Raw genomic sequence first — 27,915 nt, forward strand, 5'->3', positions numbered from 1 at the left:
CGCCGCACCTCTGCAGGGACAACCCCCCGGGACCTGGACGGGCATGGTGAGTGCTGGCAGCCGAACCCCGCCAAGAGGCCCTCCACGAGACAGAACGCGGCGAGGCCAACGCCTGCGGATCCTCGGCCTGCGGGGGTCCCATCCCTGGCGCTATACCATAGGGCCGGGCCCATCATGAAGCCCGGGCTCCAACGCTCGCATGCTTACCCAGCCTTCTGCTTCCGGGGTCCTGTCCCTCGTGGCCAAAATATCTGGAACCCTGAGTCCCGCAGCCACGCATCTCCCAACCACGCGGGCGCCAACGGCCCCTTCCAGCGCTTAAGACAACCCACGGACTGAGATAAACCTCTGGAACCAAATTGAGGTCATCCCCATCCTTGGGCGCCCCATCCTCCCGAAAGACGGAGGCGCACGCCCTGCCGCCACCAGTCCTTCCAATCTGCTCCCGGGACGCTCCACTGCGCCGGAGCCCCCGCGTGGGCCGCGTCTTTCCCGTGCGATTTCCAGGCGGCCGCAACATGCCCTGGGTGAGAAAGGGCCCTTTGCCATAGAGAGCATGGCGGCCCGCAGGGATGCCCAACGCCGGCAGGTTCTCACCGGCGTTCTGCCCAAACCGATCCCCGTGTGGGCCGAACGCTCGTGAGAATTGGGAAGGAAAACTCCCGGCGAATTCTCGTCGGTCGCCGCATGTCTGCAGTGCCGCCCCCCACGACCGCCCCCGCGGCTGGCCGGGCATTGTGAGTGCCCGCACCCGAACCTTGCCAAGAGGCACTCCGCGAGACGGACTGAGGCGAGGCCAACGCTGGCAGATCCTTGGCCTGCGGGGTCCCATCCCTGGCAGTATACCATGGGCACGGGCCCAGTGGGAAGCCCGGGCTCAAACGCTCGCTTGCCTCCCCATCCTTCTGCTTCTGGGGTCCTGTCCCCTGTGGCCTTTATATCAGGAACCTGAGTCTGCAGCCACGCATCTCCCAACCACGCAGGCGGCAACGGTGCCTTCCGGCGCTTCGGGAAATCCTCGGAGTGAGATAAACCTGCGTGGCCAATCTGAGGTCATCCCCATCCTTGGGCGCCCCATCTTCCGGGAAGACGGAGGCGCACGCCCAGCCCCCACCCATACTTCAACTCTGCTCCCGGAATGCTCCACTGCGCCGGCGCCCCCTGGTGGGATGCGTATTTTCCGTGCGATTTCCGGGCGGCCGCAACATGCCCTGGGCGAGAAAGGGCCCAGGAGAGCAGGGTGGTCCGCAGGGCTGACCAACGCCGGCCAATTCTCACGAGCGTTCTGCCCAAACCGATCCCGGTTTGGGCAGAACGCTCGTGAGAATTGGCCGGAAAAAGCCCGGCGAAGTCTCTTTGGGCGCCGCACCTCTGCAGGGACAACCCCCCGGGACCTGGACGGGCATGGTGAGTGCTGGCAGCCGAACCCCGCCAAGAGGCCCTCCACGAGACAGAACGCGGCGAGGCCAACGCCTGCGGATCCTCGGCCTGCGGGGGTCCCATCCCTGGCGCTATACCATAGGGCCGGGCCCATCATGAAGCCCGGGCTCCAACGCTCGCATGCTTACCCAGCCTTCTGCTTCCGGGGTCCTGTCCCTCGTGGCCAAAATATCTGGAACCCTGAGTCCCGCAGCCACGCATCTCCCAACCACGCGGGCGCCAACGGCCCCTTCCAGCGCTTAAGACAACCCACGGACTGAGATAAACCTCTGGAACCAAATTGAGGTCATCCCCATCCTTGGGCGCCCCATCCTCCCGAAAGACGGAGGCGCACGCCCTGCCGCCACCAGTCCTTCCAATCTGCTCCCGGGACGCTCCACTGCGCCGGAGCCCCCGCGTGGGCCGCGTCTTTCCCGTGCGATTTCCAGGCGGCCGCAACATGCCCTGGGTGAGAAAGGGCCCTTTGCCATAGAGAGCATGGCGGCCCGCAGGGATGCCCAACGCCGGCAGGTTCTCACCGGCGTTCTGCCCAAACCGATCCCCGTGTGGGCCGAACGCTCGTGAGAATTGGGAAGGAAAACTCCCGGCGAATTCTCGTCGGTCGCCGCATGTCTGCAGTGCCGCCCCCCACGACCGCCCCCGCGGCTGGCCGGGCATTGTGAGTGCCCAAACCCGAACCTTGCCAAGAGGCACTCCGCGAGACGGACTGAGGCGAGGCCAACGCTGGCAGATCCTTGGCCTGCGGGGTCCCATCCCTGGCAGTATACCATGGGCACGGGCCCAGGGGGAAGCCCGGGCTCAAACGCTCGCTTGCCTCCCCATCCTTCTGCTTCTGGGGTCCTGTCCCCTGTGGCCTTTATATCAGGAACCTGAGTCTGCAGCCACGCATCTCCCAACCACGCAGGCGGCAACGGTGCCTTCCGGCGCTTCGGGAAATCCTCGGAGTGAGATAAACCTGCGTGGCCAAACTGAGGTCATCCCCATCCTTGGGCGCCCCATCTTCCGGGAAGACGGAGGCGCACGCCCAGCCCCCACCCATACTTCAACTCTGCTCCCGGAATGCTCCACTGCGCCGGCGCCCCCTGGTGGGATGCGTATTTTCCGTGCGATTTCCGGGCGGCCGCAACATGCCCTGGGCGAGACAGGGCCCTGGGTCTTGGAGAGCAGGGTGGTCCGCAGGGCTGACCAACGCCGGCCAATTCTCACGAGCGTAATGCCCAAACCGATCCCGGTTTGGGCAGAACGCTCGTGAGAATTGGCCGGAAAAAGCCCGGCGAAGTCTCTTTGGGCGCCGCACCTCTGCAGGGACAACCCCCCGGGACCTGGACGGGCATGGTGAGTGCTGGCAGCCGAACCCCGCCAAGAGGCCCTCCACGAGACAGAACGCGGCGAGGCCAACGCCTGCGGATCCTCGGCCTGCGGGGGTCCCATCCCTGGCGCTATACCATAGGGCCGGGCCCATCATGAAGCCCGGGCTCCAACGCTCGCATGCTTACCCAGCCTTCTGCTTCCGGGGTCCTGTCCCTCGTGGCCAAAATATCTGGAACCCTGAGTCCCGCAGCCACGCATCTCCCAACCACGCGGGCGCCAACGGCCCCTTCCAGCGCTTAAGACAACCCACGGACTGAGATAAACCTCTGGAACCAAATTGAGGTCATCCCCATCCTTGGGCGCCCCATCCTCCCGAAAGACGGAGGCGCACGCCCTGCCGCCACCAGTCCTTCCAATCTGCTCCCGGGACGCTCCACTGCGCCGGAGCCCCCGCGTGGGCCGCGTCTTTCCCGTGCGATTTCCAGGCGGCCGCAACATGCCCTGGGTGAGAAAGGGCCCTTTGCCATAGAGAGCATGGCGGCCCGCAGGGATGCCCAACGCCGGCAGGTTCTCACCGGCGTTCTGCCCAAACCGATCCCCGTGTGGGCCGAACGCTCGTGAGAATTGGGAAGGAAAACTCCCGGCGAATTCTCGTCGGTCGCCGCATGTCTGCAGTGCCGCCCCCCACGACCGCCCCCGCGGCTGGCCGGGCATTGTGAGTGCCCGCACCCGAACCTTGCCAAGAGGCAGTCCGCGAGACGGACTGAGGCGAGGCCAACGCTGGCAGATCCTTGGCCTGCGGGGTCCCATCCCTGGCAGTATACCACGGGCACGGGCCCAGTGGGAAGCCCGGGCTCAAACGCTCGCTTGCCTCCCCATCCTTCTGCTTCTGGGGTCCTGTCCCCTGTGGCCTTTATATCAGGAACCTGAGTCTGCAGCCACGCATCTCCCAACCACGCAGGCGGCAACGGTGCCTTCCGGCGCTTCGGGAAATCCTCGGAGTGAGATAAACCTGCGTGGCCAAACTGAGGTCATCCCCATCCTTGGGCGCCCCATCTTCCGGGAAGACGGAGGCGCACGCCCAGCCCCCACCCATACTTCAACTCTGCTCCCGGAATGCTCCACTGCGCCGGCGCCCCCTGGTGGGATGCGTATTTTCCGTGCGATTTCCGGGCGGCCGCAACATGCCCTGGGCGAGAAAGGGCCCTGGGTCATGGAGAGCAGGGTGGTCCGCAGGGCTGACCAACGCCGGCCAATTCTCACGAGCGTTCTGCCCAAACCGATCCCGGTTTGGGCAGAACGCTCGTGAGAATTGGCCGGAAAAAGCCCGGCGAAGTCTCTTTGGGCGCCGCACCTCTGCAGGGACAACCCCCCGGGACCTGGACGGGCATGGTGAGTGCTGGCAGCCGAACCCCGCCAAGAGGCCCTCCACGAGACAGAACGCGGCGAGGCCAACGCCTGCGGATCCTCGGCCTGCGGGGGTCCCATCCCTGGCGCTATACCATAGGGCCGGGCCCATCATGAAGCCCGGGCTCCAACTCTCGCATGCTTACCCAGCCTTCTGCTTCCGGGGTCCTGTCCCTCGTGGCCAAAATATCTGGAACCCTGAGTCCCGCAGCCACGCATCTCCCAACCACGCGGGCGCCAACGGCCCCTTCCAGCGCTTAAGACAACCCACGGACTGAGATAAACCTCTGGAACCAAATTGAGGTCATCCCCATCCTTGGGCGCCCTATCCTCCCGAAAGACGGAGGCGCACGCCCTGCCGCCACCAGTCCTTCCAATCTGCTCCCGGGACGCTCCACTGCGCCGGAGCCCCCGCGTGGGCTGCGTCTTTCCCGTGCGATTTCCAGGCGGCCGCAACATGCCCTGGGTGAGAAAGGGCCCTTTGCCATAGAGAGCATGGCGGCCCGCAGGGATGCCCAACGCCGGCAGGTTCTCACCGGCGTTCTGCCCAAACCGATCCCCGTGTGGGCCGAACGCTCGTGAGAATTGGGAAGGAAAACTCCCGGCGAATTCTCTTCGGTCGCCGCATGTCTGCAGTGCCGCCCCCCACGACCGCCCCCGCGGCTGGCCGGGCATTGTGAGTGCCCGCACCTGAACCTTGCCAAGAGGCACTCCGCGAGACGGACTGAGGCGAGGCCAACGCTGGCAGATCCTTGGCCTGCGGGGTCCCATCCCTGGCAGTATACCATGGGCACGGGCCCAGGGGGAAGCCCGGGCTCAAACGCTCGCTTGCCTCCCCATCCTTCTGCTTCTGGGGTCCTGTCCCCTGTGGCCTTTATATCATGAACCTGAGTCCGCAGCCACGCATCTCCCAACCACGCAGGCGGCAACGGTGCCTTCCGGCGCTTCGGGAAATCCTCGGAGTGAGATAAACCTGCGTGGCCAAACTGAGGTCATCCCCATCCTTGGGCGCCCCATCTTCCGGGAAGACGGAGGCGCACGCCCAGCCCCCACCCATACTTCAACTCTGCTCCCGGAATGCTCCACTGCGCCGGCGCCCCCTGGTGGGATGCGTATTTTCCGTGCGATTTCCGGGCGGCCGCAACATGCCCTGGGCGAGAAAGGGCCCTGGGTCATGGAGAGCAGGGTGGTCCGCAGGGCTGACCAACGCCGGCCAATTCTCACGAGCGTTCTGCCCAAACCGATCCCGGTTTGGGCAGAACGCTCGTGAGAATTGGCCGGAAAAAGCCCGGCGAAGTCTCTTTGGGCGCCGCACCTCTGCAGGGACAACCCCCCGGGACCTGGACGGGCATGGTGAGTGCTGGCAGCCGAACCCCGCCAAGAGGCCCTCCACGAGACAGAACGCGGCGAGGCCAACGCCTGCGGATCCTCGGCCTGCGGGGGTCCCATCCCTGGCGCTATACCATAGGGCCGGGCCCATCATGAAGCCCGGGCTCCAACGCTCGCATGCTTACCCAGCCTTCTGCTTCCGGGGTCCTGTCCCTCGTGGCCAATATATCTGGAACCCTGAGTCCCGCAGCCACGCATCTCCCAACCACGCGGGCGACAACGGCCCCTTCCAGTGCTTAAGACAACCCACGGACTGAGATAAACCTCTGGAACCAAATAGAGGTCATCCCCATCCTTGGGCGCCCCATCCTCCCGAAAGACAGAGGCGCACGCCCTGCCGCCACCAGTCCTTCCAATCTGCTCCCGGGACGCTCCACTGCGCCGGAGCCCCCGCGTGGGCCGCGTCTTTCCCGTGCGATTTCCAGGCGGCCGCAACATGCCCTGGGTGAGAAAGGGCCCTTTGCCATAGAGAGCATGGCGGCCCGCAGGGATGCCCCACCCCGGCAGGTTCTCACCGGCGTTCTGCCCAAACCGATCCCCGTGTGAGCCGAACGCTCGTGAGAATTGGGAAGGAAAACTCCCGGCGAATTCTCGTCGGTCGCCGCATGCCTGCAGTGCCGCCCACACGACCGCCCCCGCGGCTGGCCGGGCATTGTGAGTGCCCGCACCCAAACCTTGCCAAGAGGCACTCCGCGAGACAGACTGAGGCGAGGCCAACGCTGGCAGATCCTTGGCCTGCGGGGTCCCATCCCTGGCAGTATACCATGGGCACGGGCCCAGTGGGAAGCCCGGGCTCAAACGCTCGCTTGCCTCCCCATCCTTCTGCTTCTGGGGTCCTGTCCCCTGTGGCCTTTATATCAGGAACCTGAGTCCGCAGCCACGCATCTCCCAACCACGCAGGCGGCAACAGTGCCTTCCGGCGCTTCGGGAAATCCTCGGAGTGAGATAAACCTGCGTGGCCAAACTGAGGTCATCCCCATCCTTGGGCGCCCCATCTTCCGGAAAGACGGAGGCGCACGCCCAGCCCCCACCCATACTTCAACTCTGCTCCCGGAATGCTCCACTGCGCCGGCGCCCCCTGGTGGGATGCGTATTTTCCGTGCGATTTCCGGGCGGCCGCAACATGCCCTGGGCGAGAAAGGGCCCTGGGTCATGGAGAGCAGGGTGGTCCGCAGGGCTGACCAACGCCGGCCAATTCTCACGAGCGTTCTGCCCAAACCGATCCCGGTTTGGGCAGAACGCTCGTGAGAATTGGCTGGAAAAAGCCCGGCGAAGTCTCTTTGGGCGCCGCACCTCTGCAGGGACAACCCACCGGGACCTGGACGGGCATGGTGAGTGCTGGCAGTCGAACCCCGCCAAGAGGCCCTCCACGAGACAGAACACGGCGAGGCCAACGCCTGCGGATCCTCGGCCTGCGGGGGTCCCATCCCTGGCGCTATACCATAGGGCCGGGCCCATCATGAAGCCCGGGCTCCAACGCTCGCATGCTTACCCAGCCTTCTGCTTCCGGGGTCCTGTCCCTCGTGGCCAAAATATCTGGAACCCTGAGTCCCGCAGCCACGCATCTCCCAACCACGCGGGCGCCAACGGCCCCTTCCAGCGCTTAAGAAAACCCAAGGACTGAGATAAACCTCTGGAACCAAATTGAGGTCATCCCCATCCTTGGGCGCCCCATCCTCCCGAAAGACGGAGGCGCACGCCCTGCCGCCAACAGTCCTTCCAATCTGCTCCCGGGACGCTCCACTGCGCCGGAGCCCCCGCGTGGGACGCGTCTTTCCCGTGCGATTTCCAGGCGGCCGCAACATGCCCTGGGTGAGAAAGGGCCCTTTGCCATAGAGAGCATGGCGGCCCGCAGGGATGCCCAACGCCGGCAGGTTCTCACCGGCGTTCTGCCCAAACCGATCCCCGTGTGGGCCGAACGCTCGTGAGAATTGGGAAGGAAAACTCCCGGCGAATTCTCGTCGGTCGCCGCATGTCTGCAGTGCCGCCCCCCACGACCGCCCCCGCGGCTGGCCGGGCATTGTGAGTGCCCGCACCCGAACCTTGCCAAGAGGCACTCCGCGAGACGGACTGAGGCGAGGCCAACGCTGGCAGATCCTTGGCCTGCGGGGTCCCATCCCTGGCAGTATACCATGTGCACGGGCCCAGTGGGAAGCCCGGGCTCAAACGCTCGCTTGCCTCCCCATCCTTCTGCTTCTGGGGTCCTGTCCCCTGTGGCCTTTATATCAGGAACCTGAGTCCGCAGCCACGCATCTCCCAACCACGCAGGCGGCAACGGTGCCTTCCGGCGCTTCGGGAAATCCTCGGAGTGAGATAAACCTGCGTGGCCAAACTGAGGTCATCCCCATCCTTGGGCGCCCCATCTTCCGGAAAGACGGAGGCGCACGCCCAGCCCCCACCCATACTTCAACTCTGCTCCCGGAATGCTCCACTGCGCCGGCGCCCCCTGGTGGGATGCGTATTATCCGTGCGATTTCCGGGCGGCCGCAACATGCCCTGGGCGAGAAAGGGCCCTGGGTCATGGAGAGCAGGGTGGTCCGCAGGGCTGACCAACGCCGGCCAATTCTCACGAGCGTTCTGCCCAAACCGATCCCGGTTTGGGCAGAACGCTCGTGAGAATTGGCCGGAAAAAGCCCGGCGAAGTCTCTTTGGGCGCCGCACCTCTGCAGGGACAACCCCCCGGGACCTGGACGGGCATGGTGAGTGCTGGCAGCCGAACCCCGCCAAGAGGCCCTCCACGAGACAGAACGCGGCAAGCCCAACGCCTGCGGATCCTCGGCCTGCGGGGGTCCCATCCCTGGCGCTATACCATAGGGCCGGGCCCATCATGAAGCCCGGGCTCCAACGCTCGCATGCTTACCCAGCCTTCTGCTTCCGGGGTCCTGTCCCTCGTGGCCAAAATATCTGGAACCCTGAGTCCCGCAGCCACGCATCTCCCAACCACGCGTGCGCCAACGGCCCCTTCCAGCGCTTAAGACAACCCACGGACTGAGATAAACCTCTGGAACCAAATTGAGGTCATCCCCATCCTTGGGCGCCCCATCCTCCCGAAAGACGGAGGCGCACGCCCTGCCGCCACCAGTCCTTCCAATCTGCTCCCGGGACGCTCCACTGCGCCGGAGCCCCCGCGTGGGCCGCGTCTTTCCCGTGCGATTTCCAGGCGGCCGCAACATGCCCTGGGTGAGAAAGGGCCCTTTGCCATAGAGAGCATGGCGGCCCGCAGGGATGCCCAACGCCGGCAGGTTCTCACCGGCGTTCTGCCCAAACCGATCCCCGTGTGGGCCGAACGCTCGTGAGAATTGGGAAGGAAAACTCCCGGCGAATTCTCGTCGGTCGCCGCATGTCTGCAGTGCCGCCCCCCACGACCGCCCCCGCGGCTGGCCGGGCATGGTGAGTGCCCGCACCTGAACCTTGCCAAGAGGCACTCCGCGAGACGGACTGAGGCGAGGCCAACGCTGGCAGATCCTTGGCCTGCGGGGTCCCATCCCTGGCAGTATACCATGGGCACGGGCCCAGTGGGAAGCCCGGGCTCAAACGCTCGCTTGCCTCCCCATCCTTCTGCTTCTGGGGTCCTGTCCCCTGTGGCCTTTATATCAGGAACCTGAGTCCGCAGCCACGCATCTCCCAACCACGCAGGCGGCAACGGTGCCTTCCGGCGCTTCGGGAAATCCTCGGAGTGAGATAAACCTGCGTGGCCAAACTGAGGTCATCCCCATCCTTGCGCGCCCCATCTTCCGGAAAGACGGAGGCGCACGCCCAGCCCCCACCCATACTTCAACTCTGCTCCCGGAATGCTCCACTGCGCCGGCGCCCCCTGGTGGGATGCGTATTTTCCGTGCAATTTCCGGGCGGCCGCAACATGCCCTGGGCGAGAAAGGGCCCAGGAGAGCAGGGTGGTCCGCAGGGCTGACCAACGCCGGCCAATTCTCACGAGCGTTCTGCCCAAACCGATCCCGGTTTGGGCAGAACGCTCGTGAGAATTGGCCGGAAAAAGCCCGGCGAAGTCTCTTTGGGCGCCGCACCTCTGCAGGGACAACCCCCCGGGACCTGGACGGGCGTGATGAGTGCTGGCAGCCGAACCCCGCCAAGAGGCCCTCCACGAGACAGAACACGGCGAGGCCAACGCCTGCGGATCCTCGGCCTGCGGGGGTCCCATCCCTGGCGCTATACCATAGGGCCGGGCCCATCATGAAGCCCGGGCTCCAACGCTCGCATGCTTACCCAGCCTTCTGCTTCCGGGGTCCTGTCCCTCGTGGCCAAAATATCTGGAACCCTGAGTCCCGCAGCCACGCATCTCCCAACCACGCGGGCGCCAACGGCCCCTTCCAGTGCTTAAGACAACCCACGGACTGAGATAAACCTCTGGAACCAAATAGAGGTCATCCCCATCCTTGGGCGCCCCATCCTCCCGAAAGACGGAGGCGCACGCCCTGCCGCCACCAGTCCTTCCAATCTGCTCCCGGGACGCTCCACTGCGCCGGAGCCCCCGCGTGGGCCGCGTCTTTCCCGTGCGATTTCCAGGCGGCCGCAACATGCCCTGGGTGAGAAAGGGCCCTTTGCCATAGAGAGCATGGCGGCCCGCAGGGATGCCCAACGCCGGCAGGTTCTCACCGGCGTTCTGCCCAAACCGATCCCCGTGTGGGCCGAACGCTCGTGAGAATTGGGAAGGAAAACTCCCGGCGAATTCTCTTCGGTCGCCGCATGTCTGCAGTGCCGCCCCCCACGACCGCCCCCGCGGCTGGCCGGGCATTGTGAGTGCCCGCACCCGAACCTTGCCAAGAGGCACTCCGCGAGACGGACTGAGGCGAGGCCAACGCTGGCAGATCCTTGGCCTGCGGGGTCCCATCCCTGGCAGTATACCATGGGCACGGGCCCAGGGGGAAGCCCGGGCTCAAACGCTCGCTTGCCTCCCCATCCTTCTGCTTCTGGGGTCCTGTCCCCTGTGGCCTTTATATCAGGAACCTGAGTCCGCAGCCACGCATCTCCCAACCACGCAGGCGGCAACGGTGCCTTCCGGCGCTTCGGGAAATCCTCGGAGTGAGATAAACCTGCGTGGCCAAACTGAGGTCATCCCCATCCTTGGGCGCCCCATCTTCCGGAATGACGGAGGCGCACGCCCAGCCCCCACCCATACTTCAACTCTGCTCCCGGAATGCTCCACTGCGCCGGCGCCCCCTGGTGGGATGCGTATTTTCCGTGCGATTTCCGGGCGGCCGCAACATGCCCTGGGCGAGAAAGGGCCCAGGAGAGCAGGGTGGTCCGCAGGGCTGACCAACGCCGGCCAATTCTCACGAGCGTTCTGCCCAAACCGATCCCGGTTTGGGCAGAACGCTCGTGAGAATTGGCCGGAAAAAGCCCGGCGTAGTCTCTTTGGGCGCCGCACCTCTGCAGGGACAACCCCCCGGGACCTGGACGGGCATGGTGAGTGCTGGCAGCCGAACCCCGCCAAGAGGCCCTCCACGAGACAGAACGCGGCGAGGCCAACGCCTGCGGATCCTCGGCCTGCGGGGGTCCCATCCCTGGCGCTATACCATAGGGCCGGGCCCATCATGAAGCCCGGGCTCCAACGCTCGCATGCTTACCCAGCCTTCTGCTTCCGGGGTCCTGTCCCTCGTGGCCAAAATATCTGGAACCCTGAGTCCCGCAGCCACGCATCTCCCAACCACGCGGGCGCCAACGGCCCCTTCCAGCGCTTAAGACAACCCACGGACTGAGATAAACCTCTGGAACCAAATTGAGGTCATCCCCATCCTTGGGCGCCCCATCCTCCCGAAAGACGGAGGCGCACGCCCTGCCGCCACCAGTCCTTCCAATCTGCTCCCGGGACGCTCCACTGCGCCGGAGCCCCCGCGTGGGCCGCGTCTTTCCCGTGCGATTTCCAGGCGGCCGCAACATGCCCTGGGTGAGAAAGGGCCCTTTGCCATAGAGAGCATGGCGGCCCGCAGGGATGCCCAACGCCGGCAGGTTCTCACCGGCGTTCTGCCCAAACCGATCCCCGTGTGGGCCGAACGCTCGTGAGAATTGGGAAGGAAAACTCCCGGCGAATTCTCGTCGGTCGCCGCATGTCTGCAGTGCCGCCCCCCACGACCGCCCCCGCGGCTGGCCGGGCATTGTGAGTGCCCGCACCCGAACCTTGCCAAGAGGCACTCCGCGAGACGGACTGAGGCGAGGCCAACGCTGGCAGATCCTTGGCCTGCGGGGTCCCATCCCTGGCAGTATACCATGGGCACGGGCCCAGGGGGAAGCCCGGGCTCAAACGCTCGCTTGCCTCCCCATCCTTCTGCTTCTGGGGTCCTGTCCCCTGTGGCCTTTATATCAGGAACCTGAGTCTGCAGCCACGCATCTCCCAACCACGCAGGCGGCAACGGTGCCTTCCGGCGCTTCGGGAAATCCTCGGAGTGAGATAAACCTGCGTGGCCAAACTGAGGTCATCCCCATCCTTGGGCGCCCCATCTTCCGGGAAGACGGAGGCGCACGCCCAGCCCCCACCCATACTTCAACTCTGCTCCCGGAATGCTCCACTGCGCCGGCGCCCCCTGGTGGGATGCGTATTTTCCGTGCGATTTCCGGGCGGCCGCAACATGCCCTGGGCGAGAAAGGGCCCTGGGTCATGGAGAGCAGGGTGGTCCGCAGGGCTGACCAATGCCGGCCAATTCTCACGAGCGTTCTGCCCAAACCGATCCCGGTTTGGGCAGAACGCTCGTGAGAATTGGCCGGAAAAAGCCCGGCGAAGTCTCTTTGGGCGCCGCACCTCTGCAGGGACAACCCCCCGGGACCTGGACGGGCATGGTGAGTGCTGGCAGCCGAACCCCGCCAAGAGGCCCTCCACGAGACAGAACGCGGCGAGGCCAACGCCTGCGGATCCTCGGCCTGCGGGGGTCCCATCCCTGGCGCTTACCATAGGGCCGGGCCCATCATGAAGCCCGGGCTCCAACGCTCGCATGCTTACCCAGCCTTCTGCTTCCGGGGTCCTGTCCCTCGTGGCCAATATATCTGGAACCCTGAGTCCCGCAGCCACGCATCTCCCAACCACGCGGGCGCCAACGGCCCCTTCCAGTGCTTAAGACAACCCACGGACTGAGATAAACCTCTGGAACCAAATAGAGGTCATCCCCATCCTTGGGCGCCCCATCCTCCCGAAAGACGGAGGCGCACGCCCTGCCGCCACCAGTCCTTCCAATCTGCTCCCGGGACGCTCCACTGCGCCGGAGCCCCCGCGTGGGCCGCGTCTTTCCCGTGCGATTTCCAGGCGGCCGCAACATGCCCTGGGTGAGAAAGGGCCCTTTGCCATAGAGAGCATGGCGGCCCGCAGGGATGCCCAACGCCGGCAGGTTCTCACCGGCGTTCTGCCCAAACCGATCCCCGTGTGGGCCGAACGCTCGTGAGAATTGGGAAGGAAAACTCCCGGCGAATTCTCTTCGGTCGCCGCATGTCTGCAGTGCCGCCCCCCACGACCGCCCCCGCGGCTGGCCGGGCATTGTGAGTGCCCGCACCTGAACCTTGCCAAGAGGCACTCCGCGAGACGGACTGAGTCGAGGCCAACGCTGGCAGATCCTTGGCCTGCGGGGTCCCATCCCTGGCAGTATACCATGGGCACGGGCCCAGGGGGAAGCCCGGGCTCAAACGCTCGCTTGCCTCCCCATCCTTCTGCTTCTGGGGTCCTGTCCCCTGTGGCCTTTATATCAGGAACCTGAGTCCGCAGCCACGCATCTCCCAACCACGCAGGCGGCAACGGTGCCTTCCGGCGCTTCGGGAAATCCTCGGAGTGAGATAAACCTGCGTGGCCAAACTGAGGTCATCCCCATCCTTGGGCGCCCCATCTTCCGGGAAGACGGAGGCGCACGCCCAGCCCCCACCCATACTTCAACTCTGCTCCCGGAATGCTCCACTGCGCCGGCGCCCCCTGGTGGGATGCGTATTTTCCGTGCGATTTCCGGGCGGCCGCAACATGCCCTGGGCGAGAAAGGGCCCTGGGTCATGGAGAGCAGGGTGGTCCGCAGGGCTGACCAACGCCGGCCAATTCTCACGAGCGTTCTGCCCAAACCGATCCCGGTTTGGGCAGAACGCTCGTGAGAATTGGCCGGAAAAAGCCCGGCGAAGTCTCTTTGGGCGCCGCACCTCTGCAGGGACAACCCCCCGGGACCTGGACGGGCATGGTGAGTGCTGGCAGCCGAACCCCGCCAAGAGGCCCTCCACGAGACAGAACGCGGCGAGGCCAACGCCTGCGGATCCTCGGCCTGCGGGGGTCCCATCCCTGGCGCTATACCATAGGGCCGGGCCCATCATGAAGCCCGGGCTCCAACGCTCGCATGCTTACCCAGCCTTCTGCTTCCGGGGTCCTGTCCCTCGTGGCCAATATATCTGGAACCCTGAGTCCCGCAGCCACGCATCTCCCAACCACGCGGGCGCCAACGGCCCCTTCCAGTGCTTAAGACAACCCACGGACTGAGATAAACCTCTGGAACCAAATAGAGGTCATCCCCATCCTTGGGCGCCCCATCCTCCCGAAAGACGGAGGCGCACGCCCTGCCGCCACCAGTCCTTCCAATCTGCTCCCGGGACGCTCCACTGCGCCGGAGCCCCCGCGTGGGCCGCGTCTTTCCCGTGCGATTTCCAGGCGGCCGCAACATGCCCTGGGTGAGAAAGGGCCCTTTGCCATAGAGAGCATGGCGGCCCGCAGGGATGCCCCACCCCGGCAGGTTCTCACCGGCGTTCTGCCCAAACCGATCCCCGTGTGAGCCGAACGCTCGTGAGAATTGGGAAGGAAAACTCCCGGCGAATTCTCGTCGGTCGCCGCATGCCTGCAGTGCCGCCCCCCACGACCGCCCCCGCGGCTGGCCGGGCATTGTGAGTGCCCGCACCCAAACCTTGCCAAGAGGCACTCCGCGAGACAGACTGAGGCGAGGCCAACGCTGGCAGATCCTTGGCCTGCGGGGTCCCATCCCTGGCAGTATAACATGGGCACGGGCCCAGTGGGAAGCCCGGGCTCAAACGCTCGCTTGCCTCCCCATCCTTCTGCTTCTGGGGTCCTGTCCCCTGTGGCCTTTATATCAGGAACCTGAGTCCGCAGCCACGCATCTCCCAACCACGCAGGCGGCAACAGTGCCTTCCGGCGCTTCGGGAAATCCTCGGAGTGAGATAAACCTGCGTGGCCAAACTGAGGTCATCCCCATCCTTGGGCGCCCCATCTTCCGGAAAGACGGAGGCGCACGCCCAGCCCCCACCCATACTTCAACTCTGCTCCCGGAATGCTCCACTGCGCCGGCGCCCCCTGGTGGGATGCGTATTTTCCGTGCGATTTCCGGGCGGCCGCAACATGCCCTGGGCGAGAAAGGGCCCTGGGTCATGGAGAGCAGGGTGGTCCGCAGGGCTGACCAACGCCGGCCAATTCTCACGAGCGTTCTGCCCAAACCGATCCCGGTTTGGGAAGAACGCTCGTGAGAATTGGCTGGAAAAAGCCCGGCGAAGTCTCTTTGGGCGCCGCACCTCTGCAGGGACAACCCACCGGGACCTGGACGGGCATGGTGAGTGCTGGCAGTCGAACCCCGCCAAGAGGCCCTCCACGAGACAGAACACGGCGAGGCCAACGCCTGCGGATCCTCGGCCTGCGGGGGTCCCATCCCTGGCGCTATACCATAGGGCCGGGCCCATCATGAAGCCCGGGCTCCAACGCTCGCATTCTTACCCAGCCTTCTGCTTCCGGGGTCCTGTCCCTCGTGGCCAAAATATCTGGAACCCTGAGTCCCGCAGCCACGCATCTCCCAACCACGCGGGCGCCAACGGCCCCTTCCAGCGCTTAAGACAACCCACGGACTGAGATAAACCTCTGGAACCAAATTGAGGTCATCCCCATCCTTGGGCGCCCCATCCTCCCGAAAGACGGAGGCGCACGCCCTGCCGCCACCAGTCCTTCCAATCTGCTCCCGGGACGCTCCACTGCGCCGGAGCCCCCGCGTGGGCCGCGTCTTTCCCGTGCGATTTCCAGGCGGCCGCAACATGCCCTGGGTGAGAAAGGGCCCTTTGCCATAGAGAGCATGGCGGCCCGCAGGGATGCCCAACGCCGGCAGGTTCTCACCGGCGTTCTGCCCAAACCGATCCCCGTGTGGGCCGAACGCTCGTGAGAATTGGGAAGGAAAACTCCCGGCGAATTCTCGTCGGTCGCCGCATGTCTGCAGTGCCGCCCCCCACGACCGCCCCCGCGGCTGGCCGGGCATTGTGAGTGCCCGCACCCGAACCTTGCCAAGAGGCACTCCGCGAGACGGACTGAGGCGAGGCCAACGCTGGCAGATCCTTGGCCTGCGGGGTCCCATCCCTGGCAGTATACCATGGGCACGGGCCCAGGGGGAAGCCCGGGCTCAAACGCTCGCTTGCCTCCCCATCCTTCTGCTTCTGGGGTCCTGTCCCCTGTGGCCTTTATATCAGGAACCTGAGTCTGCAGCCACGCATCTCCCAACCACGCAGGCGGCAACGGTGCCTTCCGGCGCTTCGGGAAATCCTCGGAGTGAGATAAACCTGCGTGGCCAAACTGAGGTCATCCCCATCCTTGGGCGCCCCATCTTCCGGGAAGACGGAGGCGCACGCCCAGCCCCCACCCATACTTCAACTCTGCTCCCGGAATGCTCCACTGCGCCGGCGCCCCCTGGTGGGATGCGTATTTTCCGTGCGATTTCCGGGCGGCCGCAACATGCCCTGGGCGAGAAAGGGCCCTGGGTCATGGAGAGCAGGGTGGTCCGCAGGGCTGACCAATGCCGGCCAATTCTCACGAGCGTTCTGCCCAAACCGATCCCGGTTTGGGCAGAACGCTCGTGAGAATTGGCCGGAAAAAGCCCGGCGAAGTCTCTTTGGGCGCCGCACCTCTGCAGGGACAACCCCCCGGGACCTGGACGGGCATGGTGAGTGCTGGCAGCCGAACCCCGCCAAGAGGCCCTCCACGAGACAGAACGCGGCGAGGCCAACGCCTGCGGATCCTCGGCCTGCGGGGGTCCCATCCCTGGCGCTTACCATAGGGCCGGGCCCATCATGAAGCCCGGGCTCCAACGCTCGCATGCTTACCCAGCCTTCTGCTTCCGGGGTCCTGTCCCTCGTGGCCAATATATCTGGAACCCTGAGTCCCGCAGCCACGCATCTCCCAACCACGCGGGCGCCAACGGCCCCTTCCAGTGCTTAAGACAACCCACGGACTGAGATAAACCTCTGGAACCAAATAGAGGTCATCCCCATCCTTGGGCGCCCCATCCTCCCGAAAGACGGAGGCGCACGCCCTGCCGCCACCAGTCCTTCCAATCTGCTCCCGGGACGCTCCACTGCGCCGGAGCCCCCGCGTGGGCCGCGTCTTTCCCGTGCGATTTCCAGGCGGCCGCAACATGCCCTGGGTGAGAAAGGGCCCTTTGCCATAGAGAGCATGGCGGCCCGCAGGGATGCCCAACGCCGGCAGGTTCTCACCGGCGTTCTGCCCAAACCGATCCCCGTGTGGGCCGAACGCTCGTGAGAATTGGGAAGGAAAACTCCCGGCGAATTCTCTTCGGTCGCCGCATGTCTGCAGTGCCGCCCCCCACGACCGCCCCCGCGGCTGGCCGGGCATTGTGAGTGCCCGCACCTGAACCTTGCCAAGAGGCACTCCGCGAGACGGACTGAGTCGAGGCCAACGCTGGCAGATCCTTGGCCTGCGGGGTCCCATCCCTGGCAGTATACCATGGGCACGGGCCCAGGGGGAAGCCCGGGCTCAAACGCTCGCTTGCCTCCCCATCCTTCTGCTTCTGGGGTCCTGTCCCCTGTGGCCTTTATATCAGGAACCTGAGTCCGCAGCCACGCATCTCCCAACCACGCAGGCGGCAACGGTGCCTTCCGGCGCTTCGGGAAATCCTCGGAGTGAGATAAACCTGCGTGGCCAAACTGAGGTCATCCCCATCCTTGGGCGCCCCATCTTCCGGGAAGACGGAGGCGCACGCCCAGCCCCCACCCATACTTCAACTCTGCTCCCGGAATGCTCCACTGCGCCGGCGCCCCCTGGTGGGATGCGTATTTTCCGTGCGATTTCCGGGCGGCCGCAACATGCCCTGGGCGAGAAAGGGCCCTGGGTCATGGAGAGCAGGGTGGTCCGCAGGGCTGACCAACGCCGGCCAATTCTCACGAGCGTTCTGCCCAAACCGATCCCGGTTTGGGCAGAACGCTCGTGAGAATTGGCCGGAAAAAGCCCGGCGAAGTCTCTTTGGGCGCCGCACCTCTGCAGGGACAACCCCCCGGGACCTGGACGGGCATGGTGAGTGCTGGCAGCCGAACCCCGCCAAGAGGCCCTCCACGAGACAGAACGCGGCGAGGCCAACGCCTGCGGATCCTCGGCCTGCGGGGGTCCCATCCCTGGCGCTATACCATAGGGCCGGGCCCATCATGAAGCCCGGGCTCCAACGCTCGCATGCTTACCCAGCCTTCTGCTTCCGGGGTCCTGTCCCTCGTGGCCAATATATCTGGAACCCTGAGTCCCGCAGCCACGCATCTCCCAACCACGCGGGCGCCAACGGCCCCTTCCAGTGCTTAAGACAACCCACGGACTGAGATAAACCTCTGGAACCAAATAGAGGTCATCCCCATCCTTGGGCGCCCCATCCTCCCGAAAGACGGAGGCGCACGCCCTGCCGCCACCAGTCCTTCCAATCTGCTCCCGGGACGCTCCACTGCGCCGGAGCCCCCGCGTGGGCCGCGTCTTTCCCGTGCGATTTCCAGGCGGCCGCAACATGCCCTGGGTGAGAAAGGGCCCTTTGCCATAGAGAGCATGGCGGCCCGCAGGGATGCCCCACCCCGGCAGGTTCTCACCGGCGTTCTGCCCAAACCGATCCCCGTGTGAGCCGAACGCTCGTGAGAATTGGGAAGGAAAACTCCCGGCGAATTCTCGTCGGTCGCCGCATGCCTGCAGTGCCGCCCCCCACGACCGCCCCCGCGGCTGGCCGGGCATTGTGAGTGCCCGCACCCAAACCTTGCCAAGAGGCACTCCGCGAGACAGACTGAGGCGAGGCCAACGCTGGCAGATCCTTGGCCTGCGGGGTCCCATCCCTGGCAGTATAACATGGGCACGGGCCCAGTGGGAAGCCCGGGCTCAAACGCTCGCTTGCCTCCCCATCCTTCTGCTTCTGGGGTCCTGTCCCCTGTGGCCTTTATATCAGGAACCTGAGTCCGCAGCCACGCATCTCCCAACCACGCAGGCGGCAACAGTGCCTTCCGGCGCTTCGGGAAATCCTCGGAGTGAGATAAACCTGCGTGGCCAAACTGAGGTCATCCCCATCCTTGGGCGCCCCATCTTCCGGAAAGACGGAGGCGCACGCCCAGCCCCCACCCATACTTCAACTCTGCTCCCGGAATGCTCCACTGCGCCGGCGCCCCCTGGTGGGATGCGTATTTTCCGTGCGATTTCCGGGCGGCCGCAACATGCCCTGGGCGAGAAAGGGCCCTGGGTCATGGAGAGCAGGGTGGTCCGCAGGGCTGACCAACGCCGGCCAATTCTCACGAGCGTTCTGCCCAAACCGATCCCGGTTTGGGAAGAACGCTCGTGAGAATTGGCTGGAAAAAGCCCGGCGAAGTCTCTTTGGGCGCCGCACCTCTGCAGGGACAACCCACCGGGACCTGGACGGGCATGGTGAGTGCTGGCAGTCGAACCCCGCCAAGAGGCCCTCCACGAGACAGAACACGGCGAGGCCAACGCCTGCGGATCCTCGGCCTGCGGGGGTCCCATCCCTGGCGCTATACCATAGGGCCGGGCCCATCATGAAGCCCGGGCTCCAACGCTCGCATTCTTACCCAGCCTTCTGCTTCCGGGGTCCTGTCCCTCGTGGCCAAAATATCTGGAACCCTGAGTCCCGCAGCCACGCATCTCCCAACCACGCGGGCGCCAACGGCCCCTTCCAGCGCTTAAGAAAACCCACGGACTGAGATAAACCTCTGGAACCAAATTGAGGTCATCCCCATCCTTGGGCGCCCCATCCTCCCGAAAGACGGAGGCGCACGCCCTGCCGCCACCAGTCCTTCCAATCTGCTCCCGGGACGCTCCACTGCGCCGGAGCCCCCGCGTGGGACGCGTCCTTCCCGTGCGATTTCCAGGCGGCCGCAACATGCCCTGGGTGAGAAAGGGCCCTTTGCCATAGAGAGCATGGCGGCCCGCAGGGATGCCCAACGCCGGCAGGTTCTCACCGGCGTTCTGCCCAAACCGATCCCCGTGTGGGCCGAACGCTCGTGAGAATTGGGAAGGAAAACTCCCGGCGAATTCTCGTCGGTCGCCGCATGTCTGCAGTGCCGCCCCCCACGACCGCCCCCGCGGCTGGCCGGGCATTGTGAGTGCCCGCACCCGAACCTTGCCAAGAGGCACTCCGCGAGACGGACTGAGGCGAGGCCAACGCTGGCAGATCCTTGGCCTGCGGGGTCCCATCCCTGGCAGTATACCATGGGCACGGGCCCAGTGGGAAAACCGGGCTCAAACGCTCGCTTGCCTCCCCATCCTTCTGCTTCTGGGGTCCTGTCCCCTGTGGCCTTTATATCAGGAACCTGAGTCCGCAGCCACGCATCTCCCAACCACGCAGGCGGCAACGGTGCCTTCCGGCGCTTCGGGAAATCCTCGGAGTGAGATAAACCTGCGTGGCCAAACTGAGGTCATCCCCATCCTTGGGCGCCCCATCTTCCGGAAAGACAGAGGCGCACGCCCAGCCCCCACCCATACTTCAACTCTGCTCCCGGAATGCTCCACTGCGCCGGCGCCCCCTGGTGGGATGCGTATTTTCCGTGCAATTTCCGGGCGGCCGCAACATGCCCTGGGCGAGAAAGGGCCCAGGAGAGCAGGGTGGTCCGCAGGGCTGACCAACGCCGGCCAATTCTCACGAGCGTTCTGCCCAAACCGATCCCGGTTTGGGCAGAACGCTCGTGAGAATTGGCCGGAAAAAGCCCGGCGAAGTCTCTTTGGGCGCCGCACCTCTGCAGGGACAACCCCCCGGGACCTGGACGGGCATGGTGAGTGCTGGCAGCCGAACCCCGCCAAGAGGCCCTCCACGAGACAGAACGCGGCGAGGCCAACGCCTGCGGATCCTCGGCCTGCGGGGGTCCCATCCCTGGCGCTATACCATAGGGCCGGGCCCATCATGAAGCCCGGGCTCCAACGCTCACATGCTTACCCAGCCTTCTGCTTCCGGGGTCCTGTCCCTCGTGGCCAAAATATCTGGAACCCTGAGTCCCGCAGCCACGCATCTCCCAACCACGCGGGCGCCAACGGCCCCTTCCAGCGCTTAAGACAACCCACGGACTGAGATAAACCTCTGGAACCAAATTGAGGTCATCCCCATCCTTGGGCGCCCCATCCTCCCGAAAGACGGAGGCGCACGCCCTGCCGCCACCAGTCCTTCCAATCTGCTCCCGGGACGCTCCACTGCGCCGGAGCCCCCGCGTGGGCCGCGTCTTTCCCGTGCGATTTCCAGGCGGCCGCAACATGCCCTGGGTGAGAAAGGGCCCTTTGCCATAGAGAGCATGGCGGCCCGCAGGGATGCCCAACGCCGGCAGGTTCTCACCGGCGTTCTGCCCAAACCGATCCCCGTGTGGGCCGAACGCTCGTGAGAATTGGGAAGGAAAACTCCCGGCGAATTCTCGTCGGTCGCCGCATGTCTGCAGTGCCGCCCCCCACGACCGCCCCCGCGGCTGGCCGGGCATTGTGAGTGCCCGCACCCGAACCTTGCCAAGAGGCACTCCGCGAGACGGACTGAGGCGAGGCCAACGCTGGCAGATCCTTGGCCTGCGGGGTCCCATCCCTGGCAGTATACCATGGGCACGGGCCCAGGGGGAAGCCCGAGCTCAAACGCTCGCTTGCCTCCCCATCCTTCTGCTTCTGGGGTCCTGTCCCCTGTGGCCTTTATATCAGGAACCTGAGTCTGCAGCCACGCATCTCCCAACCACGCAGGCGGCAACGGTGCCTTCCGGCGCTTCGGGAAATCCTCGGAGTGAGATAAACCTGCGTGGCCAAACTGAGGTCATCCCCATCCTTGGGCGCCCCATCTTCCGGGAAGACGGAGGCGCACGCCCAGCCCCCACCCATACTTCAACTCTGCTCCCAGAATGCTCCACTGCGCCGGCGCCCCCTGGTGGGATGCGTATTTTCCGTGCGATTTCCGGGCGGCCGCAACATGCCCTGGGCGAGACAGGGCCCTGGGTCTTGGAGAGCAGGGTGGTCCGCAGGGCTGACCAACGCCGGCCAAATCTCACGAGCGTAATGCCCAAACCGATCCCGGTTTGGGCAGAACGCTCGTGAGAACTGGCCGGAAAAAGCCCGGCGAAGTCTCTTTGGGCGCCGCACCTCTGCAGGGACAACCCCCCGGGACCTGGACGGGCATGGTGAGTGCTGGCAGCCGAACCCCGCCAAGAGGCCCTCCACGAGACAGAACGCGGCGAGGCCAACGCCTGCGGATCCTCGGCCTGCGGGGGTCCCATCCCTGGCGCTATACCATAGGGCCGGGCCCATCATGAAGCCCGGGCTCCAACGCTCGCATGCTTACCCAGCCTTCTGCTTCCGGGGTCCTGTCCCTCGTGGCCAAAATATCTGGAACCCTGAGTCCCGCAGCCACGCATCTCCCAACCACGCGGGCGCCAACGGCCCCTTCCAGCGCTTAAGACAACCCACGGACTGAGATAAACCTCTGGAACCAAATTGAGGTCATCCCCATCCTTGGGCGCCCCATCCTCCCGAAAGACGGAGGCGCACGCCCTGCCGCCACCAGTCCTTCCAATCTGCTCCCGGGACGCTCCACTGCGCCGGAGCCCCCGCGTGGGCCGCGTCTTTCCCGTGCGATTTCCAGGCGGCCGCAACATGCCCTGGGTGAGAAAGGGCCCTTTGCCATAGAGAGCATGGCGGCCCGCAGGGATGCCCAACGCCGGCAGGTTCTCACCGGCGTTCTGCCCAAACCGATCCCCGTGTGGGCCGTACGCTCGTGAGAATTGGGAAGGAAAACTCCCGGCGAATTCTCTTCGGTCGCCGCATGTCTGCAGTGCCGCCCCCCACGACCGCCCCCGCGGCTGGCCGGGCATTGTGAGTGCCCGCACCCGAACCTTGCCAAGAGGCACTCCGCGAGACGGACTGAGGCGAGGCCAACGCTGGCAGATCCTTGGCCTGCGGGGTCCCATCCCTGGCAGTATACCATGGGCACGGGCCCAGTGGGAAGCCCGGGCTCAAACGCTCGCTTGCCTCCCCATCCTTCTGCTTCTGGGGTCCTGTCCCCTGTGGCCTTTATATCAGGAACCTGAGTCTGCAGCCACGCATCTCCCAACCACGCAGGCGGCAACGGTGCCTTCCGGCGCTTCGGGAAATCCTCGGAGTGAGATAAACCTGCGTGGCCAAACTGAGGTCATCCCCATCCTTGGGCGCCCCATCTTCCGGGAAGACGGAGGCGCACGCCCAGCCCCCACCCATACTTCAACTCTGCTCCCGGAATGCTCCACTGCGCCGGCGCCCCCTGGTGGGATGCGTATTTTCCGTGCGATTTCCGGGCGGCCGCAACATGCCCTGGGCGAGAAAGGGCCCTGGGTCATGGAGAGCAGGGTGGTCCGCAGGGCTGACCAACGCCGGCCAATTCTCACGAGCGTTCTGCCCAAACCGATCCCGGTTTGGGCAGAACGCTCGTGAGAATTGGCCGGAAAAAGCCCGGCGAAGTCTCTTTGGGCGCCGCACCTCTGCAGGGACAACCCCCCGGGACCTGGACGGGCATGGTGAGTGCTGGCAGCCGAAACCGCCAAGAGGCCCTCCACGAGACAGAACGCGGCGAGGCCAACGCCTGCGGATCCTCGGCCTGCGGGGGTCCCATCCCTGGCGCTATACCATAGGGCCGGGCCCATCATGAAGCCCGGGCTCCAACGCTCGCATGCTTACCCAGCCTTCTGCTTCCGGGGTCCTGTCCCTCGTGGCCAATATATCTGGAACCCTGAGTCCCGCAGCCACGCATCTCCCAACCACGCGGGCGCCAACGGCCCCTTCCAGTGCTTAAGACAACCCACGGACTGAGATAAACCTCTGGAACCAAATAGAGGTCATCCCCATCCTTGGGCGCCCCATCCTCCCGAAAGACGGAGGCGCACGCCCTGCCGCCACCAGTCCTTCCAATCTGCTCCCGGGACGCTCCACTGCGCCGGAGCCCCCGCGTGGGCCGCGTCTTTCCCGTGCGATTTCCAGGCGGCCGCAACATGCCCTGGGTGAGAAAGGGCCCTTTGCCATAGAGAGCATGGCGGCCCGCAGGGATGCCCAACGCCGGCAGGTTCTCACCGGCGTTCTGCCCAAACCGATCCCCGTGTGGGCCGAACGCTCGTGAGAATTGGGAAGGAAAACTCCCGGCGAATTCTCGTCGGTCGCCGCATGTCTGCAGTGCCGCCCCCCACGACCGCCCCCGCGGCTGGCCGGGCATTGTGAGTGCCCGCACCCGAACCTTGCCAAGAGGCACTCCGCGAGACGGACTGAGGCGAGGCCAACGCTGGCAGATCCTTGGCCTGCGGGGTCCCATCCCTGGCAGTATACCATGGGCACGGGCCCAGGGGGAAGCCCGGGCTCAAACGCTCGCTTGCCTCCCCATCCTTCTGCTTCTGGGGTCCTGTCCCCTGTGGCCTTTATATCAGGAACCTGAGTCCGCAGCCACGCATCTCCCAACCACGCAGGCGGCAACGGTGCCTTCCGGCGCTTCGGGAAATCCTCGGAGTGAGATAAACCTGCGTGGCCAAACTGAGGTCATCCCCATCCTTGGGCGCCCCATCTTCCGGAAAGACGGAGGCGCACGCCCAGCCCCCACCCATACTTCAACTCTGCTCCCGGAATGCTCCACTGCGCCGGCGCCCCCTGGTGGGATGCGTATTTTCCGTGCGATTTCCGGGCGGCCGCAACATGCCCTGGGCGAGAAAGGGCCCAGGAGAGCAGGGTGGTCCGCAGGGCTGATCAACGCCGGCCAATTCTCACGAGCGTTCTGCCCAAACCGATCCCGGTTTGGGCAGAACGCTCGTGAGAATTGGCCGGAAAAAGCCCGGCGAAGTCTCTTTGGGCGCCGCACCTCTGCAGGGACAACCCCCCGGGACCTGGACGGGCATGGTGAGTGCTGGCAGCCGAACCCCGCCAAGAGGCCCTCCACGAGACAGAACGCGGCGAGGCCAACGCCTGCGGATCCTCGGCCTGCGGGGGTCCCATCCCTGGCGCTATACCATAGGGCCGGGCCCATCATGAAGCCCGGGCTCCAACGCTCGCATGCTTACCCAGCCTTCTGCTTCCGGGGTCCTGTCCCTCGTGGCCAAAATATCTGGAACCCTGAGTCCCGCAGCCACGCATCTCCCAACCACACGGGCGCCAACGGCCCCTTCCAGCGCTTAAGACAACCCACGGACTGAGATAAACCTCTGGAACCAAATTGAGGTCATCCCCATCCTTGGGCGCCCCATCCTCCCGAAAGACGGAGGCGCACGCCCTGCCGCCACCAGTCCTTCCAATCTGCTCCCGGGACGCTCCACTGCGCCGGAGCCCCCGCGTGGGCCGCGTCTTTCCCGTGCGATTTCCAGGCGGCCGCAACATGCCCTGGGTGAGAAAGGGCCCTTTGCCATAGAGAGCATGGCGGCCCGCAGGGATGCCCAACGCCGGCAGGTTCTCACCGGCGTTCTGCCCAAACCGATCCCCGTGTGGGCCGAACGCTCGTGAGAATTGGGAAGGAAAACTCCCGGCGAATTCTCGTCGGTCGCCGCATGTCTGCAGTGCCGCCCCCCACGACCGCCCCCGCGGCTGGCCGGGCATTGTGAGTGCCCGCACCCGAACCTTGCCAAGAGGCACTCCGCGAGACGGACTGAGGCGAGGCCAACGCTGGCAGATCCTTGGCCTGCGGGGTCCCATCCCTGGCAGTATACCATGGGCACGGGCCCAGGGGGAAGCCCGGGCTCAAACGCTCGCTTGCCTCCCCATCCTTCTGCTTCTGGGGTCCTGTCCCCTGTGGCCTTTATATCAGGAACCTGAGTCTGCAGCCACGCATCTCCCAACCACGCAGGCGGCAACGGTGCCTTCCGGCGCTTCGGGAAATCCTCGGAGTGAGATAAACCTGCGTGGCCAAACTGAGGTCATCCCCATCCTTGGGCGCCCCATCTTCCGGGAAGACGGAGGCGCACGCCCAGCCCCCACCCATACTTCAACTCTGCTCCCGGAATGCTCCACTGCGCCGGCGCCCCCTGGTGGGATGCTTATTTTCCGTGCGATTTCCGGGCGGCCGCAACATGCCCTGGGCGAGAAAGGGCCCTGGGTCATGGAGAGCAGGGTGGTCCGCAGGGCTGACCAATGCCGGCCAATTCTCACGAGCGTTCTGCCCAAACCGATCCCGGTTTGGGCAGAACGCTCGTGAGAATTGGCCGGAAAAAGCCCGGCGAAGTCTCTTTGGGCGCCGCACCTCTGCAGGGAGAACCCCCCGGGACCTGGACGGGCATGGTGAGTGCTGGCAGCCGAACCCCGCCAAGAGGCCCTCCACGAGACAGAACGCGGCGAGGCCAACGCCTGCGGATCCTCGGCCTGCGGGGGTCCCATCCCTGGCGCTATACCATAGGGCCGGGCCCTTCATGAAGCCCGGGCTCCAACGCTCGCATGCTTACCCAGCCTTCTGCTTCCGGGGTCCTGTCCCTCGTGGCCAATATATCTGGAACCCTGAGTCCCGCAGCCACGCATCTCCCAACCACGCGGGCGCCAACGGCCCCTTCCAGTGCTTAAGACAACCCACGGACTGAGATAAACCTCTGGAACCAAATAGAGGTCATCCCCATCCTTGGGCGCCCCATCCTCCCGAAAGACGGAGGCGCACGCCCTGCCGCCACCAGTCCTTCCAATCTGCTCCCGGGACGCTCCACTGCGCCGGAGCCCCCGCGTGGGCCGCGTCTTTCCCGTGCGATTTCCAGGCGGCCGCAACATGCCCTGGGTGAGAAAGGGCCCTTTGCCATAGAGAGCATGGCGGCCCGCAGGGATGCCCAACGCCGGCAGGTTCTCACCGGCGTTCTGCCCAAACCGATCCCCGTGTGGGCCGAACGCTCGTGAGAATTGGGAAGGAAAACTCCCGGCGAATTCTCGTCGGTCGCCGCATGTCTGCAGTGCCGCCCCCCACGACCGCCCCCGCGGCTGGCCGGGCATTGTGAGTGCCCGCACCCGAACCTTGCCAAGAGGCACTCCGCGAGACGGACTGAGGCGAGGCCAACGCTGGCAGATCCTTGGCCTGCGGGGTCCCATCCCTGGCAGTATACCATGGGCACGGGCCCAGGGGGAAGCCCGGGCTCAAATGCTCGCTTGCCTCCCCATCCTTCTGCTTCTGGGGTCCTGTCCCCTGTGGCCTTTATATCAGGAACCTGAGTCCGCAGCCACGCATCTCCCAACCACGCAGGCGGCAACGGTGCCTTCCGGCGCTTCGGGAAATCCTCGGAGTGAGATAAACCTGCGTGGCCAAACTGAGGTCATCCCCATCCTTGGGCGCCCCATCTTCCGGGAAGACGGAGGCGCACGCCCAGCCCCCACCCATACTTCAACTCTGCTCCCGGAATGCTCCACTGCGCCGGCGCCCCCTGGTGGGATGCGTATTTTCCGTGCGATTTCCGGGCGGCCGCAACATGCCCTGGGCGAGAAAGGGCCCTGGGTCATGGAGAGCAGGGTGGTCCGCAGGGCTGACCAATGCCGGCCAATTCTCACGAGCGTTCTGCCCAAACCGATCCCGGTTTGGGCAGAACGCTCGTGAGAATTGGCCGGAAAAAGCCCGGCGAAGTCTCTTTGGGCGCCGCACCTCTGCAGGGACAACCCACCGGGACCTGGACGAGCATGGTGAGTGCTGGCAGCCGAACCCCGCCAAGAGGCCCTCCACGAGACAGAACGCGGCGAGGCCAACGCCTGCGGATCCTCGGCCTGCGGGGGTCCCATCCCTGGCGCTATACCATAGGGCCGGGCACATCATGAAGCCCGGGCTCCAACGCTCGCATGCTTACCCAGCCTTCTGCTTCCGGGGTCCTGTCCCTCGTGGCCAAAATATCTGGAACCCTGAGTCCCGCAGCCACGCATCACCCAACCACGCGGGCGCCAACGGCCCCTTCCAGCGCTTAAGACAACCCACGGACTGAGATAAACCTCTGGAACCAAATTGAGGTCATCCCCATCCTTGGGCGCCCCATCCTCCCGAAAGACGGAGGCGCACGCCCTGCCGCCACCAGTCCTTCCAATCTGCTCCCGGGACGCTCCACTGCGCCGGAGCCCCCGCGTGGGTCTCGTCTTTCCCGTGCGATTTCCAGGCGGCCGCAACATGCCCTGGGTGAGAAAGGGCCCTTTGCCATAGAGAGCATTGCGGCCCGCAGGGATGCCCAACGCCGGCAGGTTCT

The sequence above is a fragment of the Mustela nivalis genome (genome assembly GCF_964662115.1).
Source record: "Mustela nivalis genome assembly, chromosome: 9".
Classification (NCBI taxonomy): domain Eukaryota; kingdom Metazoa; phylum Chordata; class Mammalia; order Carnivora; family Mustelidae; genus Mustela; species Mustela nivalis.